Source organism: Cryptomeria japonica, chromosome 11 (genome assembly GCF_030272615.1).
Source record: "Cryptomeria japonica chromosome 11, Sugi_1.0, whole genome shotgun sequence".
Classification (NCBI taxonomy): domain Eukaryota; kingdom Viridiplantae; phylum Streptophyta; class Pinopsida; order Cupressales; family Cupressaceae; genus Cryptomeria; species Cryptomeria japonica.
The window spans coordinates 261,399,170-261,419,485 of NC_081415.1; the positions used below are offsets into that span (position 1 = coordinate 261,399,170).

Below are 20,316 nucleotides of genomic sequence, written 5' to 3' on the forward strand. Positions count from 1 at the left end.
ATTAAAATTAATAAATTAATAAATGCAATAAAAAAGTGGTATAAGGTACAATTTCTCAACACATACCTATAGATCTGGCTTCCTACAACGTTGTAACGCTTGAACAACATCCACACGATGCCTCAGTTGTCCACTAGCACCCATTTTCTCTCACTATAAATGCTTTGGGTTTTCTCTCAATTTTTAACTCTATGGGTGCAAATGAGGGGTAAATTTTGAACTTCCTTTTATATAGAGCCACCTAAAACCTTAATTTGTTCGACATTTCCTTTTAAGATGTCTATTTTTCATCCTATTTTCTCCTATGATCTCCATTTTTTGTCCCAATTTCTTCAATATGCTCCATTTCTTTCTCTCTTTCTATAACATTTCTCCATTTACCTTCATCTTTCTCACCCTATTTCCTATGGAGACGTTGTTCGTGCCCTTGTTTCTATCCTTCCTCTTTAGGGGGCATCACCTATCCCTACTAGTTCAACTAATGTATTCTTTGATCTGGGGCATGCTTATGTTCAAAGTTTTTCACATTGTTAACATCTTAATTTTCGTCATTTTGAAGAGGGAAAAAATGTAGACACTTAAATTTGACCATTAATATTCGATCAAATTAGTTGTCATAATCCCTTCCCTTCTATAGTCCAGTTACTAATAAAAAAAAATATTTTTAATTTAACTCCACTTCCTCTATTGTCCTATGTATAATTAATTTATCTATTGTCCTCGATCACATTTAATTAAATAAAATCCAACATTTATTTAATCAAATATTTATCACCCTTTCCTCCAATTTTAAATTAAATTTAATTGAAAAAATCCCCTTTTCTTCATCCACTTGCATTCTCATATATATCTCACTTGTATCACTAAACTAAATCTTAATCCACTTATTAAATTAAATAAATCTCCTTATTTATTTTATTTAATCCCTTTCCTCCTAATTGAAATTAGAATCTAATTTTTAATTTCCCCACTGCTTCTTTCTCCAAGTGTCTCATCCTCCACCATTTCCCACTTGCACTCTAATCCATGATTATTCTTCTAATCATATGCACATTCCTAAAATCAATCTCCAAAGTCAACCCATGTCCACCTCAACTATAAATTCCAAGTACCTTTGGAAAGGACCCACATGGGTCTCTTTCCCCTTTGCCCCCTCCAAGGAATTAAAAATCCCTATATTCCCTTCTTCAAGGTAACGTTGAGTGTGGAGACAAGAAATGTCTCAATGAAAAGTCTTCCTTTCACCATTTCCCATTGGCACTCTAACCCATGATTATTCTTCTAATCATATGCACATTCCTAAAATCATTCTCCAAAGTCAACCCATGTCCACCTCAACTGTAAATTCCAAGTACTTTTGGAAAGGACCCACATGGGTCTCTTTCCCCTTTGCCCCCTCCAAGGAATTAAAAATCCCTGTATTCCCTTCTTCAAGGTAACATTGAGTGTGGAGACAACAAATGTCTCAATGAAAAGTCTTCCTTTCACTCCATTCATCACTTCTCACAATCCTCTATCTCCTCTATACCTCTCCTAAGTTGGCATTTGTCAACTTCTCATTGAGTGTGAGAACCTAATCATCCTCCACCATTGATCTCCATCTTTTAATCTCAATCCTCCATTTCATCTCTCACACACTTAACCAAAACTTCCAATTCATTCTCTCATTATGCAACATTCAAGCAAGCAAGAGGGGAATTGGAGAGCTCATGCCATTTTGAAGAATCATTGCTATCACTACCTTTTACATGTCATCACCTTCATCCTTCCAACCTTCATAGCTTGAACACTCTTACTAGTATGTTGTCAAATTTGTGAGCACACATACAATTCATCAACAAAGGACACCGTTACAAGTGTGGTTGTCGTTGCACCAAAAGATCAACCTATTAATGCCCGATACAGCCACTAGACTTTTAAAATTCACAGAAGGTGGTTAAGCCATGTCACAAACCCAAGCGTTGCATTGCACAACACAAGGAGACCAAGGATGCACACCTTGCAACAACCCTCCCCCCTCCCCACAAGCGCAAGTGAGGGTTTGAACCTTTGACCAAGCTTTGATACCACTTGTTACAAGTGTGGTTGTCGTTGCACCAAAAGATCAACCTATTAATGCCTGATGCAACCACTAGACTTACAAAATTAACAGGAGGCGATTAAGTCATTCACAAAGTCGAGCATTGCATTGCACAACACAAAGAGACCAAGGGTGCACACCTTGCAAAAATCCCCCCAATGCAAGCGAGGGGTTTGAATCTATGACCAATCTTTGATACCACTTGTTACAAGTGTGGTTGTCATTGCACCAAAATATCAACCTATTAATGCTCGATACAACCACTAGACTTATAGAATCCGCAGGAAGTGGTTAAGCCATTCACAAACTCCAGCACTGCATTGCACAGCACAAGGAGACCAAGGGCACACACCTTGCAACAATCCCCCCAACGCAAGCGAGGGGTTTGAACCTGTGACCAAGCTTTGATACCACTTGTCAAACTTAAAAAAATGAGTTGTTACCAGGGGGTGTCAGCAGGCCTTCATTGGATTGCTCCTCCTCCACCAGTTCGTTATCTCCTTCCATAAGGGCACAGTAGTTAGCACTCGTTCAACTATGAGCAGGAATGTATAGAGATATTGATCCTCCCTCCTCATTTCACTATCTCGCTACTCAATCGAGTTCAACTAGATTAGAGCATCTATTCTAGAAACCTGTAGCCTAGAGCTCAACAGCGTGTCATCCTACCTATACTTGGAAGGAAGGAGCTCAACAATAATCATTCAAATTCTTCAAAATATGAAAATTCAATTTAAAATGTACAATTTTATTTTTAAGACAAAAATAATCATTCAAATTCAAGTTGAAATATGATGATAATAACTATTTATACTCTATATTCAATTTAAAATATGTAATTTCATTCTTTTACATAAATACAAGAAGGAAGTGGGGTAAATTAATCAAACAAATATTACAATTCCACTAAACTAAAAAAACTGTGTTATAAAAAATAAGTGGTTTTTATGAAAAAAGTAGACCATGCACATGTTAATAAAATTCAAATGTTTTTAATATTGTTATTTATTTTCTACATACAAATAAATGTGAGAATATTATAATACACTCACATTATCTCTTGATTGAACACACACATACAACAAAAGAAATGTCAAATCTTGATTGAACACACACACACACACACACACACACACACACACACCATACGAAAGGAAATATCATTTTTTCAGCACATAACTGATACAAAAGTGAATACACAATTAGTTTAAAAACATAAAAAGTAATTGTGTGCGTTGACACATTCACACACACAAAGCTAAAGTGAATTACAAAATTTAAACACATAAAATATACTCCACATAAATTGACTTTCGAAGTTTATTTAAATAGACACACATAAGTGTCCTTGCTAAATTTTATTCAAACACAAATGCATATAAAAAAATTGAATGTTGATGCTAAATACACACACATAATGCTAATTATACTTGACACAAAGTATAACCACAAACAAAATAAAAAATAGTTCAAACATGCTACGATACACACACACACACACACACACACACACACACACACACACACACCATACGAAGGGAAATATCATTTTTTTAACACATAATTGACACAAAAGTGAATACAAAATTAGTTTAAAAACATAAAAGTGATTGTGTGTGTGTTGACACTTTCACACACACAAAGCTAAAGTGAGTTACAAAATTTAAGCACATAAATATACTCCACATAAATTGACTTTTGAAGTTTATTTAAACAAACACACACAAGTGTCCTTGCTAAATTTTATTCAAACACAAATGCATATACAAAAATTGAATGTTGAATTGATGCTAATTATACTTATAATGCTAATTATACTTGACACAAAGTATAACCACAAACAAAATAAAAACTAATTCAAACATGCTACGATACAAAACACACATAACAAATACCAAAATTATATACTATCCAAAAGTGCAAACATACAACACATGGATATACACAAATTGAATTTTGATGCTAAATACACACACAACGCTAAAATACAAAAACACACATATAACAAATACTGAATTTATATACCATCCAAAAGTGCAAACATACAATACATGGATTCTATTCAAACATAACAAAGTTAAAACAAATACAATAGACATATACATAAAGTGAATATATACTAAAGTTATAAAACAAAAACATGTTAAAGTCCAAACATAATGCACATTGGGTTTAATTGAATATGACAAAGTTTAAAGACACACCACACAAAGTGAAAGCCAAATTTAGATCAAATACACACACAACACAAATTGAATGTCCAAAATAAATTTCAAACCCAGACACATAAACATAACACATGAAGTTTGTTTAAACATGACAACATTAAAACACACGCTCCACAGAGTAAATGTCAAAGTTAATTCAATGTGAATGCCAAATTTCAAACATAGGCAAACTTAATTGCAATATTAACTTTAAAACACATACACACAATTCACATAAATGAATTTCAAGGTCACAACACATTGGCATAAGTGAAAAAATAAACACATGCTATAGGTTGACCATGAAATAAACATGCAAACTTGTTTAAACATATGGAGTTTATTCAGACACATAAAATTTAAACATATTTCACAAAAAGTTACTTGAACCACACAAACTAGAGAATTAAGTTTAAACATGCCAAGACACAAACAAACACACGCTAAGTGAACGCTAAAGTTTAAAGAAACCTCAAAACACACACACAAAATGAATGCTAAAGTTGAAAGATACTTCACACTAAAGTTAAAAAATGCAACATAATTTGTTTGTCAAAGTTTGAGAAAGTTCAAACATACTCAAACATGTTTAAGTATAAACAAAAATAAAACGATTCCCAAAGTTAAAACACATTTTACACAATATTCACTTCACACATAGCTTGTTCAAACACACACTTTCACGCATATACAAAATAACTACTAAATTTTAAACATACACAAAGCTAGTTCATACCTAGAGTTTTTTCAAGCATACCAAAATATAATTAAACAAAAGTGATGGCATGCCTAATTTAAGCATGTCTCGCAAAAAAGTTACTTTAACCATACGTAAAGCAAACATGTCAAGGTACAAACACAGAGAATATGAATAACAAAGTTCAAACATGCAACATAAGTGAATCTCAAAGTTAATAGAGTTACTTCAGCCACACACAAAGTAAACATGTTAAGTGCCAAAGTAAATTTAGTACAATCTTCATACAAAGTAAAATGAAATTTAAAGTTCAAATTATAAATTATAAGCAAAATGGTTGTAAAGACATTTTGCAAAAAGTTACTTTAATCGCACACAAAGTAAAAACTTAAGTTCACACATGTTATAAGTGAATGTCGAACTTAAGCTAACACATTTCAAACAATCTTCAACACTAAATTTCAAACATGCAAAATAAGTGAATGTCGAACTTAATACACTCTTCATACAAAGTGAAAGTAAAAGCAAAAACACAAAAGCATAGTTTGTTCATACACACACTTAAAACATATACAACGTTAAAGTTTACCATACTCTTTACACATAGTGAATGTGAAAAGTTAAAACATGCTTCACACAAATTTTGTTCAATGTTCAAACGGATGCTTCAATAATAATAAGTAAATCAAATGTTAAAGTACACACTTCACAAGTAGATGTTAAAGTGAACCACACTAAACAAAAAAGTTTGAAAGTCACTTTAAACATAAAATTGGTATATGCCAAAGCTCAAATACACACTTCATATTAACAATAAATGTAATAAAAGTGAAAGCCAAAGTGTCAAAATTTGAACCTACACAACAAATATCAAAATTGATCAAATATAAATTAATGCCAAACTTCAAAACCGTGCTTCAATAGACAACAAGTAAAGCAATGTTCAAACACAATTACACTACAATTCTTACAATGATATTAGAAAATATTATAATTCAAAGATATTGTAATACTTAAAAAATTAAGCTACACTCAAAAAGTCAATGTTCAAACACAATTACACTACAATTCTTATAATGATATTAGAAAATATTATAATTCAAGGATATTGTAATACTTAAAAAATTAAGCTACACTGAAAAAGTCAATATCATTAAATATTATATTTCAAGGATATTGTAATACTTAAAAAATTAAGCTACACTGAAAAAGTCATATCATTAAATATGATGAAATAACAATTTTTAAAAATATTGAATTTTATGCAATAAAAAATAATATAAAAATTAACCAATAGACACTAGACTGAAAAGAATGGCAATGACCATTCTCTGCCGCCTTGGGAAGGGGGCCAATTCAACCCCTTCCAAATAAAAATTTGGCATTAAACAACAAATCTGTTTACATATCAATTTATAAATACTAATTTCAGTAGTTGATTCAACAACTTATTCATGCAGTAAAAAATAAATATAAAAAATTAACCAATAGAAACTAGACTGAAAAAAATGGGCATGGCCAATGACCATTCTCCACAGCCTTGGAAAGGGAGCCAATTCAATCTCTTCCAAATAAAAATTTCACATTAAAAAACAAATCTGTTTACAAATACTGATTTCAATAATTAATTCAGCAAGCCATTCAAGATTTCTAGTAACATTTTTTTCTGAAATTTTAAATATTACATTCATTATTTCACTTCAGCAGCTACCCATTCAAGCCTCCAAACATTTGTAGACACTACAAGTCAAAAGGTCAACATCAATCATGATTGAAATTTGAATCAATTTACTTGCTAATGAATGTTTCTTATAAAAAATAAAACTGACATTAAAAGATTCAATAAATGTATTTAATGAAAATACACAAATAGTATTACAAAATCTTTTAAATACATCAAAACCTTTAGAAAAATAAAATAAAATTATAAATCTTTGTAATTCTGATATACAAAGTGATAGTCTAAACTTAAATATAACACTAAAATAACACTCTTCCTTGCCAAATATAACAAAGTATGCCCCACATAAATGTGGAATGCAAAATATGTTTGCAATTCTTCTCTATAGAAATGAAAAAGCATGGACGATGGCAATGAGATTATAAATTTAGTTAATTTAAGAAATTATTAAATTAAGTTGCATGGTATCAAAAATATATTTTTATTTTTAAAATAAATTAGATTAATTGTATTTATTATTTTCTAAAGTTATAATTAAATAAATGAATAAAAGGATTCATTATTTTAATTCTTTATTTAGAAAAAGGATTAATTAGAATTAAAATATTGTTTTAATTCTTTATTTAGAAAAAAAATTAATTGGAATTAAAATATTGTTTTAATTCTTTATTTAAAAAATTAATTAATGTGCAAGAGAAAATAAAAGAAAGTATAATGTTTTTTAATTATTGCATGTGATAAATTTAGAAAATAAAATAAAAAAATTACTATTATTCTAAATTTAGGTTTTTTATGAAAAAAGCTATTGAACCTAGAATTTTAGTTTAAATAGGGGGTTAGGTCTTTTATTTAGTTACACAAACAGGGATACACAGGAACACAGACAGGGATACATAGGAACAGGTCAAGAATTTAGGTGAAGAAATTTATTGGAAGTTGTTGAAGGGATTAGGGCTCTTCTACAGAATTCTTCCAAGAAAGCTATACCAAGTTGGATGATTTCTTAGTTTTGTTTTTTATTAAAAATATTTCTATTTTTTTCTGCTTGATGTGTGTGTAAAATAATTGTCAAATCCAAAACTCTCTTCTGGTGAATTCGAGTTTTGTTTGAAAATTCATGCCTGATGTGTATTTCTTGTTTGTGGGAAGAATGTAATTTTGTGAAATTTGGATGTATGTGTAGTTTTAATCTTAAGTATTTAATTTATCTAATTAAATGGATTAACCGTGGTGTTAATATAATCTATGAAATTAATCTTCGTTGGTTACCCTTAGGAAAACTTATGATAGACTTTCGCTGTGTTGTTAAACATGCAATGATTATATTAAGAAACATAACTATTGAGATACTCTTATTTTTTACCAAGAATATCCAGGGATTTTCAAAATATTATGTAAGCGAGATAAGAAAAACCTTGGAAATACCAATAATCTAAGTTCCTGGATGATTTTCTATGATAATGTTTTAATATCTTGCCTATTGGCTACTGCCCTTTTTGAGATGTTAGGATTACAAATGTTTGGTAACCATGCATGTCAAAATGCATAAATAAGTTACTCATTTGAAGTCTATCTGAAAAAGCCATCCTCAAACAGACAATCATTTTCTGGATGATTTTCTATGATATTGTTTCTAGTGATCTTGTCTGTTGGTAACCATGTATACAAAATGAATAATTAAGTTATGCAAACTATTTGAAAAAAAAAGAGATAGGTGCAAAACGCAAAGGACAGAGAAATCCGTCAAGAGAAGTATACATGCAAACTATAAAAAATAAAATACAGGGTAACACATCAATTCTGCACACAAGTCCTCTATCACACAGAGATAACAAAGTCCAAATACACCCAAAATGCGGAAGTATAGTCAAGGTACAACTCATAAAGCTTCAAAATAAAAGAGAGAAAAAAAAAATTCAGTGTATGCACAAAATAGAAGTATGGTCAAGGTACAAATCATAATACTTCAAAACAAAATAAATAGAGTAAAATAATTTCAGTGTATCCACAAATTGGATTCCGCAAAAAGGCTATGTTCGGAATGCAGCAGTCGACCCAAATGGACACAAAGATATCTTGATCTTGGATTTTGAAGCATGAATTATGTTGAGGGTTTTGACAATGTATAAGAATCAATTACAGAATTGAGCAACATTGAAAACACAAAAGAATAAAAAACTACCTAATGTCAGCAGAAAGAGCATTGCAAAATAGGCACCAATATAAAATCTCAGAATGCATGGATGATAGAACCAAGAAATAAGCTTACCTCCACAACTTGGTGACCAAGATACTGTTAAAATGGTCAAGCAGAGTCGATCACCTCTGGCTTTGCTCTGTTCGAGAAAAATTTTATATAGTTATTATATAGTTGATATATAATGTCTTTGAGTGTTAAACTAATTGATTGCTGGATACTAAGTAGATAATACCAAATTTCATGCTTCAAACTGAAAGTGATGTAGAGGATGCCACCATATCTAACTAGCATTACTAAGTCAATTCAGATAATTTAATTTAAATAGTTATTTAAGGTCTACCTGAAAAAGCCATCCTCAAACAGACAATCATTATCAATCATTATCACTCAAAGCTAATCCCTACATTTTAGATCTTTGTTTGTAATTTGTCTAGCTAATACCGCAGCTATGAATTAACAGTGCCATCTACTCTTCTATGCGTTAAAGGCTCTGATAAAAGTTCAAATTGATCTTAGATAAACATTAAAGTCATTTGGATCCTAATAAAATGTATGGAAGAGCTTTGGCTAGTTAAACTTGAAAAGTCTATAATGCGGGGTTGTGTAGAAATTTCATTGTTTAAAGTACGAATAATTTTAGACCATCTCAACTGAAGAAATTTACATCTAAATTGGCAGCTATATATATTCAGAATCCGCCTCCAAACTCAGAAATATGAAATGCATCTAAGATATTTTCATTGAGATCTCAGGGTTACTTGTGAGCTACGAATCTTGAGATTGATACTTTCAAGGGAATCTATTTTTTAATATTTGTTTTGGGGTCGGATGGAATAAACATTCAGCAATAAAATAAAATAAAGATGTAAAGATCAAGCAGAAAAGGTGAAATAGTAATTGCTGCTGGGTGGATTTGATGGTTGTAAGGATTTTCAAGAGAAAAGTGTTTCTATAAAATAAAATTAAGATGTGTAGATCAAGCAGAAAAATGGAATCAGTAATTACTGCTGGGTGGACTTGGCTGTAAGGATTTTCAAGCGAAAGCATTTCCTATCATTATTGAAATTATCATTAATAAGATTAATAATAGTAGAAACTCAATCTATAGATCTACATTTTGTTTGAAGATTCTCCAAATCAAATCAAACAGTCAGCATTCTATCATCCATAGGGATACTACTTATTTTGTTTAGATACTGTAATACCAGATTTTAAATAGTATGCCGCATCAAATCTAGTTGACTGTATTGAGAAGTCCAAGCTAACCAGATTTAATCTGAGACTATTTAATGGCATTCAAGTTAAGTCTATTAGAAAATGTGATTAAAATAGCAGTGGAAAAAATAGTAATTTTCAATAGATCTAAGCAGAATTATAACAAAACAAAATCCTGAACTCCATAAAAACTAAATGCATTAATAAAAGAGAAAAGGCAAGGAAACGAAACATTTGTTCTGCGTATGGTGAGGCTGCATTTGTTCAAGGGATCTCGCACCCAAAAATCCCAGCAAATTGTTGAAAAGTTCAAATATCTTGGCTGCAGAAGATTTTAGAATGAGGATTTGAAAGAACAGAACTCCAGGTACTACGATGTAGGATAACTGCCTCTACGTTTACATTCTCATTTCAATTCTGTAGAAAGCTCACAATTGTGATTGATGAGAAGGAAAGAGAAGGCTCTTCCAAGTGACAAGGAAACTGAAGTTCTGTACTGGCTTTTGGGTAAGAATGTCTATTTTAGAAAACAGAGGAAATATATTATAATATTAATATAATACATGTAATGTATTTGCGGGTGACTTTTTCATGTTGGTGAAATTTGTTTCCAGGGATTCAATTTATCATCCATTTCACTTTTACCACAACATGGCCATGGACAATATCTCAAAAAAATCTATAAAATAATTTTTTATGCTATATAACAGTCTCAAAATAAGCATTCTGATCACAATTTTGTCCACTGAATTCCTTACATACAGATGCTATCAAGGAAACCTAGCTATTCTTCTTTTGAAGAATACCAAAAATCAACAAAATAAGGAACAAGAATCTCAATCAAAACCAAAACAGTCCTCCTTAACAAAAAGGGAAGAATATGATGATAATGCATCCATTAAGACTGAGGACCAAATGGAGACCGGTGGACTGTATAAGAAACAGAGACAACCTCTACACATAAAGTAGACGAGCAAGAATTCAAAATATCCAATTAATGAAATGGAGAATGAAGAAGCACAAGGAAAACAAGTACTCGAGGAAGGAAATGCACCATGCAAATCACTGACACCTTCGACAAAACATGCGGACAATTGGCAGAATTGATTGAGGTCCACATCAAGAACCTCGAATTCAACTTGCCCTAGAGCTCATTGGCTTAGTCACTAGACGAAACAATGGCTCCTGCCACTCTGCTTGCCTTTGGAAAACATAGCAATTGTAGCCTTGATAAAGATGGCCAGGGAGACTACACAGTCAGAACACGAGACATTGGTATACATATGAGTCCTAGGTTCTGTAATCCCTTCAACCCTTCCATTAAGGAGCCCATCGAATTTGTTTTTCAATTACTCAAATGAAACCCATCTTAGCTGGAATATTAGAAGTAAAATTTCACCTAAATTAGTGAACGACATCGAATCTGGTAACATATTTTAATTTCTGAACCCTTTTCTCACAAAGCAAACTAACAAGAAAACCTACTTCAAACATATAAATTCTTCGAAATGAAAGAGAAAAAAAGAGCAGGGTATAAGATATACTCACTATTTTCTGGCCACATCTCCAATCAGCCACTCCAGAATGTAGTGTTCTTGCTACTGAATACTGAAAAATGACGACCCACAGAAAAAAGAAGATACACGGAAAACCAAAATTCAGGAAAGAAAAATTCAAAACCAAATTTCAGGAAAATAAAAATCAAAAATAGGCATGGCCATGCCAAAAACATACAATGGGAGACAAATCAAACCAAAAAGAAAATAGAACAAGAAATTTGACCTGCTTCTCAAGTAAACTGTTCATTTATAAGAAGTGAATTCCTGTTTTTTTCAACGGTCACTATTTTTTAAACGGCCATTGCACTATAATTTGAGTGCCGTTAGGGCACGTTCCGAGTTGAGTCGGGACACGCTCCTTTGAGTGCCGTTAGCGCACTGCTAAATTGGACACGTTATGAATTGAATCTCTGAACACAAATCGTTTGAATACAAATCCCATTCCCACTGGACACAACATCTCTAAATTGAATCTCTGAAGGTGCATTGCAGTTCGTAGGGGTTTTTGGGCAATGTTCTGAAAGGAAAATTTGTATTTTAACCTTCCCAACAAATCCACGTCAAAATGAATTTTTTAAAATTGTAATTTGTTTTAATTATTGATTTTTACTTGTTAAACTTTTGTATGATAAATTTCACTCATAATTTTAAGTCTCTAAAATGTCATTAGTTAATTTGGGTGACATTTAAATAACACATTCTAAGTATTGACTATGTAAGTGGTTGTTGTATGTGGACCCTTTTTAACTCAACTTTTTTACCAATTTTCTTAATTCAAACCTTTTCTAGTTTTCATTCTTGTAGCATTCCAATATCGCAGTTTGCATTTGTCTTTTATTAATAAGTAGTGTTAACTAGGGTGTCGACCCTTTAACATAGTCAGAGACTATCAACAACACATTAACAACAATCAATAAACTTGTCAAACCTTCAACAACCCAAAGTTGACTTAAGGAGGGGTAGGGGCACCTTAACCTTGACAAGGAAGGGTTTGGGGGGCAGGTAGAACTTCCCCTTTCGCTTGCAACAAACAACAATCCAGGTGATACTACCATTAGGACCATCAAAAGAATGATCAGGCGATAAGGACTTCGCTTGGATACCATCAATAGAGTCAAGAGAGGGCAGTTGCAAGGCAGCAGTCGGCTGTTGCAGAATAGCAAGGAGTTGTTGCAGAATAACAATGAGTTGATGCAGAGGAGCAGCATCAGAAGCAGAACCAATAGGTGTAGAGCGAAGCTGCTAGTCAGAGGTGACAGGAGTTGAATCCAAAACAGGAGCAACAGGAGTTGAAACCTCATGGACAACAACAACAACATTATCAGCAAAGGGCAACTCATCAGCCGAGTCAATAGCATAGATAGTCAGGTGATCCAAGGTGGCATCCTTCCACCAATTAGGTGCACCCTTGTGACGTGGGAGGGAGCAATCCAATGCTAAATGACCTATGACAAAACCTTTTTCGCAGTGAAAGGGGAGGCCCTCAAAATCCAGCGATTGAGTCCAACAGTTATCCTAGACCATAAGGACCACATCCCTAGGGAGGGGCAAGGAGATGTCAATATCCACCAAGATACGAGCAAAGGTGGAGTGGCCCATGGAAGTCATGGCATCATCCACCATCAAAAAACGACCGATAGAGTTGCCAATGACCTCATAGCAATAGTGTTCCTAAAAATGTAGAGGAAGATTCGGAAGTTGAACCCAAATTGGACGCACATTGAGTGGTTCAATAAGGGGATTGAAAGAAGTAATCTAGGGTTTAACATAGAGGCAGTGAACTCCCTAGGCCCACATTTTGCCCAAAATCCGGTCATGATTAGAAGAAGATGTAAAGGAAGCAATGAAAAAACCTTTAGCATAGGGAAAGAGTTGAATATTCTAAGCAACCAGAGGCTTCCATGAGTTACTCATCCTATATGATAGGAAATTAGGCATAAGATTCAAAGTAATAGATTAGCCAACCACGAAAGCTAAATTGAAATGAAAAGATCATAATACATTCAATAGAAGAAATGAAAATAAGATTTAAAATAAACACAAACCAAAGCACATGAATCTCCTTCATAACTCCTCTATTGTTCTTCTTTCACCTTCAAATTATGTGGGTGTCACCTACAAATGCAAGTGAATAGCAAGCAAGATGATTGCAAGAAATCTACTTGAAAGCAACAACATAAGATTACTTGAAGCATGTTTTTTGAAATGATGAAGAATTGAACCCAATTTATAGAGAAAATGATGAAATCATGAAATTGGAAGGAAAGATTCGAAAAGAGCAATTTAATTCCAAATTGGCAAATTGAGGGGACAAAGCATGACTCAAGTAAATTGTTCATTTATAAGAAGTGAAATCCTGCTTTTTCAATGATCACTATTTTTTTAACGGCCATAACTCTGTAATTTGAGTGTTGTTAGGGCATGTTCTGAATTGAATCTTCTGAATAACGAAGGGGTTATTTAGCAATCTCTTCATGAGTGGCTATTTTTAGAACAAGAAAATTTGTATATTAACCTTCCCAGAATATCCACATCAAAATGAATTCTTTAAAATTGTAATTTGTTTAAAATATTAGTTTTTATTTGTTAAATTGTTATTTTGATACTATAGATAAAGTTAACTCATATTTTTAAAGTTTGTAAAATATTATTAATCAATTTGGGGAAGATTTAAATAGCACATTGTGAGATTTAAATAGCACATTTAAAGCAGTCGTTGTAACTCAGCTTTTTTACTACCTTTTTTAACCCAAACCTTTTCTAGTTTTCATTCTTCTTGTTCTCACAATATTCCATCATTGTAGTTTGCATTTGTTGTTCACATTCTTGTAGAAGTTTTTGCTGCTTGTTTCCATTATTTTGAAAGATTCCTCATATTAAGAAACCTCATTGTCAATGTGGAGAGATTCATAGACAAACCTTATTTGTATAGATTAAGTAGAACATTTTTTGTTAAAATATTTATATCTTAAAATCAGTATTGTTTATCTTTGAATAAACAATACTTCTCTTAGTTTGGTAAACATGTGTAAATTGCTCAAAGCTTTGGATTGAATTTGCACTTTTGAAAATGTGCACAAATCAACCCTAGAATACTTAGCATCGAGATGTTTAACTTGTTAGTTGTCTAAATTTAGAATTAATTAAATTTAGAATACTCAGCATCGAAATGTTTAACTTGTTAGTTGTCTAAATTTAGTATTAACTAAATTTTTTAAATTTTTGTTGTCTAAATTCAGTGTTAATTAATTTTTTTCTTGCTAATATCAATTTAAAAATATTATTTTAATGTTTTGATGGTTTAATCTAATTATAAATTCACTCATTACGAGTTTTTTAAAATTTTAATTGATAATTCATCAATATCTTGTTAGCAATCATTTTATTCTTTTTCATTCTCACTTAATAGAATTTTTCTTTGTCCTTATTACGATTTTATTATCATGGTTTTAGTTGCTTGTTCAATTTAAACATGATTTATTTGTCACATGACACACTAATTCTTTTAGAAATATTTATTTTTTATGAAGTGTCTTTATTACTAATTATAAATTGTATACAACATAAATTAATCTAGATTAATTAATAAGCATTTATGTTTATAATTTAGAAATAAATGTTATCTTTAAGAAATTAATTGTGAAGGAAAGGTGTACATATCTCATCATAATCTAATGAGAAAGTCAAGTGTTGATATCTAGTAAAATCAATTTGTAATGTATTATAGGAAAATGATAACATTGGCATGCTTGTTGTCCTTAAATTTGTTGCAAACCCAACAAACTTGAGATTACTATGAAAAATAATCTTTCAACAGTTTTTTAGGTTCTTCACCAAGACATTAAAAAATATCACAAAAGAAAAAGTCATATCATTGAAGCAACATTATATTTTAGAAGTTTCTATTTAAGCACTTGTTGTTTACAAAAAAATGTGTTTTAAAATAAAGAAAATGCAACTCAAACTCCATTACTATACACATGTGATGCCATAAAGACATACAAACAAAGAAGCCTTTTTATCTTTTTCTTATGGCTTCTAATTTTCTATTTGAAGAAATTGTTATACTTTTGAACCAAAAGTGCCATTGTTCTAAAATTAAATTTTGCATGTTCTAATAAAGGTTTATTCTAAAATTAAAATTTGCATGTTTCAATAAATATTGAATAACTATGTAAAGTATATATTAGAAAGGCAACTTTGGTAATGAAGATTTGTGAGACCTTATTAGAAGCAATGTATATGATGAATGCAATCCAGTATATAGAATAATTCATATAGCCATGACTTAAAAACATGCAAGAAAATTTTATATAATCGTATCAAACATTGCTCATTTAATTAATTTTTTATTATAGATTAAGGTCAACAACTTTACATTGATTAAAAACCAAGTACTTGATTGAAAAATGGATAATCTAGAACTGAGTATTCCATTCAATAATTAACATCCCAAATCCAAGCATATTACTAATTGTATATATACTTACAATGTTGTGACTACTTTAATCTTGAATTTTTGATTTGGTAATAAATATCAAGTGTCACTAAATGAATAATTTGACAATTTAAAATAAATTTAGTTCTAACAAAGGAAAAGAATTAAAGAAAGACAACGAGCTATGTGTATGGAGGGTGTCACAAGGAGATTGATCGCTTGTTAGGGGAAACCCTAGAAGCGACCCCTCTCTACGTTTTTTTGCATTGAGGGTGGGGGTGTTTCTATGCAGGGGGTTTTGGGGGTGTGTGAGGCAGTGGGAGCCTCTAACACCTCTTTCTTGAGGGCTATTCAATATTTTTTCTTGCTTTCAGCCTGTGTGTTTATCTTCCCTTTGTGTTGTGGTTTGTAGTTGGCTTGGGGTGGCTGCCTTAGTTTTTCAGTGCCTTTGTGCTCTTTGCTCGTCGGTGGTTACCTACCTTTTGGTTTCATAGCATGGCGGCTCCATGTGATCCTCAAATTTTGGGGATTATTGAATCTCAGGTTGTGTCTGATTCCTCTCTTGGAGTGCATGCAAGCAGCTCTAGGTTGCATGCATGTGAAGTTGGTGTGCATGCTAGTGGAGCTGAGAATCAACGCAAACCCTCGTTGGGCAATTCATTTAAGAGTGCGACTAAAACTAAGAAAGTAAATGGGTGTTTGGAGAGGAGCACATATCCTCTAGTTTTGGTGATTCAACTTGAATCACTTTTGGAGGAGGTGGAGTACTAGCGCAAGCATGCTCTCATCTGCAAATTTATGGGGCTTCGCCTTTCCCTGCTAGTTTTGGAGTCTTGGGCATGAAGGGTTTGGAACCCAGAAGGTGATATGGAAGATCTTGGTTGTTGTCAATAATTATTTTATAGTCATCTTCTCATGCATGGATGATTGCAATAAGGCTTTTGAGGGGGGCCATATTTCTTTAATCAGGTCGGGCTTTTTATCAAAACCTAACATGAGGGTTTTGACTCAGCCGAGGAAATCCCTTCCAATGTCCCTATTTGGGTTCAGCTTCCTCGACTTCCACTAGAGTTTTGGAAGGGTTAAATTCTTCACTCTATTGCACTTTTGTTGGGAAAACTAGCCAGTTCTGCTTATCAGACGCAAGATCGCAAGGTAGTTTCTTATTGTCATGCCCAAAATTTAGGGCAAGAATGGGAAATTTTTTTTTTTTTTAAATTATATCTGAAGACATTAAATTTGCTAACATGAAAAGCTCAAACATGTTTTGTCTTAACTATGTTTAGAGTTAACTTTATCTACTAGCTCAAGTATTCAAAAATAATTAAAATTAAATGCGGAATTCTAAGTGAATAGTTTTATTGTCTACTCGAATTTAATCAATCAACTAATTTAGATAATTAAATGGCGCAGGCAAAATTAATCTCTGATAGCCATTAATTGATTTTAGAAACTAATTAAAATTATTCTTCTAGCATTCATTTTAATTCATAATTAAAATGTGCTTAAATTAAATTAACTAAGGTACAATTAAGTCCATGACGAAAAACGTCCTATAATGTTTAATTCCAAAGCCTATTTCCAAGTATGTTAATTAAATCTCAACTTTTTTTTTTCTTTTTAAAAGAAATACCCTTAGGTTGATTAAAAAACAATGTTTGTCCACTTGATTTTATATACTCATAAGTATTCTACAAACACTAAATAAAATGTTAAAATCTAAAGATTTTCTTTATCCTTTAATATCTATATATATATATAGCCATATATTTAATTAATATAACAATTTTCCCAAATTTATAAAAGCAAAACTATGCAAACCCTAACTAGGAATTTGCATTATAAAATACTCCCTATTTTATAATTTACCATTTCTTATTACTACCCTAGCCCTACCCGAGCTAGGGTTATATATATATATATATATTAAGGGTGCAGGGCAGAATGGAAACCTCGGCGATGGCCATGGCAGATGGGCGGTGCTTGTTGGGGAGGGCCGAGCGTGGTGGTGCATGAAGCTCCACCAGTGGGTCGCCCCACTGTGGGGGTCGCGGCCCACACAGTGGCCTTGGCCGCTGTGTGGGTCGCGGCCCGCATAGTGGCACGACCCACTATGCGGAGCACGGTCTGCACAGGGAGTCGCGGCCTCCTATGAGGGTCGCCACCCGCACAGAGGCTGCGGCCTCTGTGAGAGTCGCGGCCCGCACAGGGGTTGCAACCCCTGCGCGACCGAGGCCCCGCGGAGGTTCTAAACCCCGCTACTATGCACAATTTTTTTTTCCTAATTTTTTTTTATTATTATTTTTATTTTTATTTTTTTTTCCAAAAAAATAAAATATATATATATATATGTACATTTATATATATATATATATATATATATATATGTAATTTGCATGTATATATATATATATATACATGCAAATTATATATATATATATATATATATGTAATTTGCATGTATATATATATATATATATATACATGCAAATTACATATATATATATATATATATATATATATATATATATATATATATATATATATATATATATATATATATATATATATATATATATATATATATATATATAACAGAAATTATATAATGAATATCAAAAGTATTTTGATTTCAAGTATGTATTCAAACACAGGATCACAGGATCTTACTGTACAGAATACTGAAGTATTATATTGTTTTCTTTTGATTTATTTCTTTTCATAAATTTCCTAGATGCAAAAATAAAGTAGATGGATTATTTAAATCCTGATTTACTTACAAGAAAAGTAAAGTAATTTTATTATTTCTTTTAAACTGTTTAACTGTAGATTTTATTTTCTGTATATAAATAATAACAGTATTTAATAAATTCTAACATCAACTATATAAATGACCAAGTTTAATAAATTCACCAGCAGCTAAATAAATCTAGATTTTATTAAAATAAAACTATAATAAATTATGATTTTCATTTTCTGCAATAAACAAAATGACAGACTTTGATAATTCTACAACAACTATTTAAATGACAAATTTCAATAAAATTAACAACAACTAAATATAGTTATAATTTATTAATCTAAAACCTTAGAGATGGCTATAAAATCTTTGCTCTTATTTTCTGCAAATAAAAAAAATAAAATCATAGAATTAAATAAAATGACTTTTACATTTCCATGAATTGATCTAAATGCTTTTATTTGCAGCCTCCTACATGCATGCAAATCAAATTCATTTCTTTTCAAATAAATTGTTTTCAGATGCGTATGGGAAATAACAATTTTCTTCCTTTTCAAAATATCCTATACACACAAATATTTATTTCAAAACTTTAGGAACTACTTTCAGAAATAATCATTTTCTTTTCTGCAATACAACTTAAATGACTATTACAAATATTCAAATCTTATCTCCAAGATACTCTTGTCACTTTACAATTAGGACTCTCATTTCTAATAAATGACGAAAGTAATAAATACATATCCAAATCTTTTTCTTTTTTTTTGCAACAACTAAATCCTACCACATCTACTTGTCCTACTATTTTCTTCTATCAATCTGCAATTAAATCAAGAGCTATGACCATGGAGAGCTCACCTTCTAGCCTAGGCTAACTGGTAGCCACCCCCGAGCTCAAAGAACCAAGCCCTAAATAGGTAACACACATGCAAACACAAAAGACAAGGGATACACAAACTCAAACACAACCCCAACCCAGGCTACACTGCACCACACCTTTGTGGTGTCTTTTCATGGGTGGTAGTGGACCAAGTACCCTGAGGAGACTACAAGTATGGTAAAACATATAACCACCTCATGGAAAACCAAATACATCAAGTATAACAACCCCATATTCCTTATGCCCCCCAAGGCATTCATGCCTTTTTTCCCTCCTTATGACCCCCAATGCATAAACAAGTCATGCAGCAAGGGTCACATAAAATCCCTTGTGATCACTCTCATAACGAGAGCCTCTCACTCGAGGGCTATCACTTCTACTACCCACAAGACCATCCTCTCTCCCTAGAGTAGGAGGTCTTGATTACTCCCAAAACACATACATTGCATAAGCACAAAACACCAAATAAATTTCCAAGAAATACATGCAAGAAAACTAGTCTTTTACACAAGCATTTCTTTTAAAACAACATGCAATAAGAAAACATTACAAGAAAAGTAGAACCAACCTTAAACTGCCCAAAGGTATGGTAGTTTTGTTGAGGATGAGCAGCCCAATT

General features: G+C 32.0%; 1 long non-coding RNA gene across 1 annotated transcript; it reads right to left on the reverse strand.

Annotated features, from left to right (window-relative positions):
- Positions 1-6,271: 6,271 nt before the first annotated feature.
- LOC131069698 (uncharacterized) lies at positions 6,272-12,142 on the reverse strand. Its single transcript, XR_009112205.2, has 3 exons — positions 11,629-12,142; positions 8,935-9,001; positions 6,272-6,724 (listed from the first exon to the last, which is right to left on the reverse strand). It is a non-coding gene; the product is annotated as an uncharacterized LOC131069698 (long non-coding RNA).
- Positions 12,143-20,316: the final 8,174 nt, after the last annotated feature.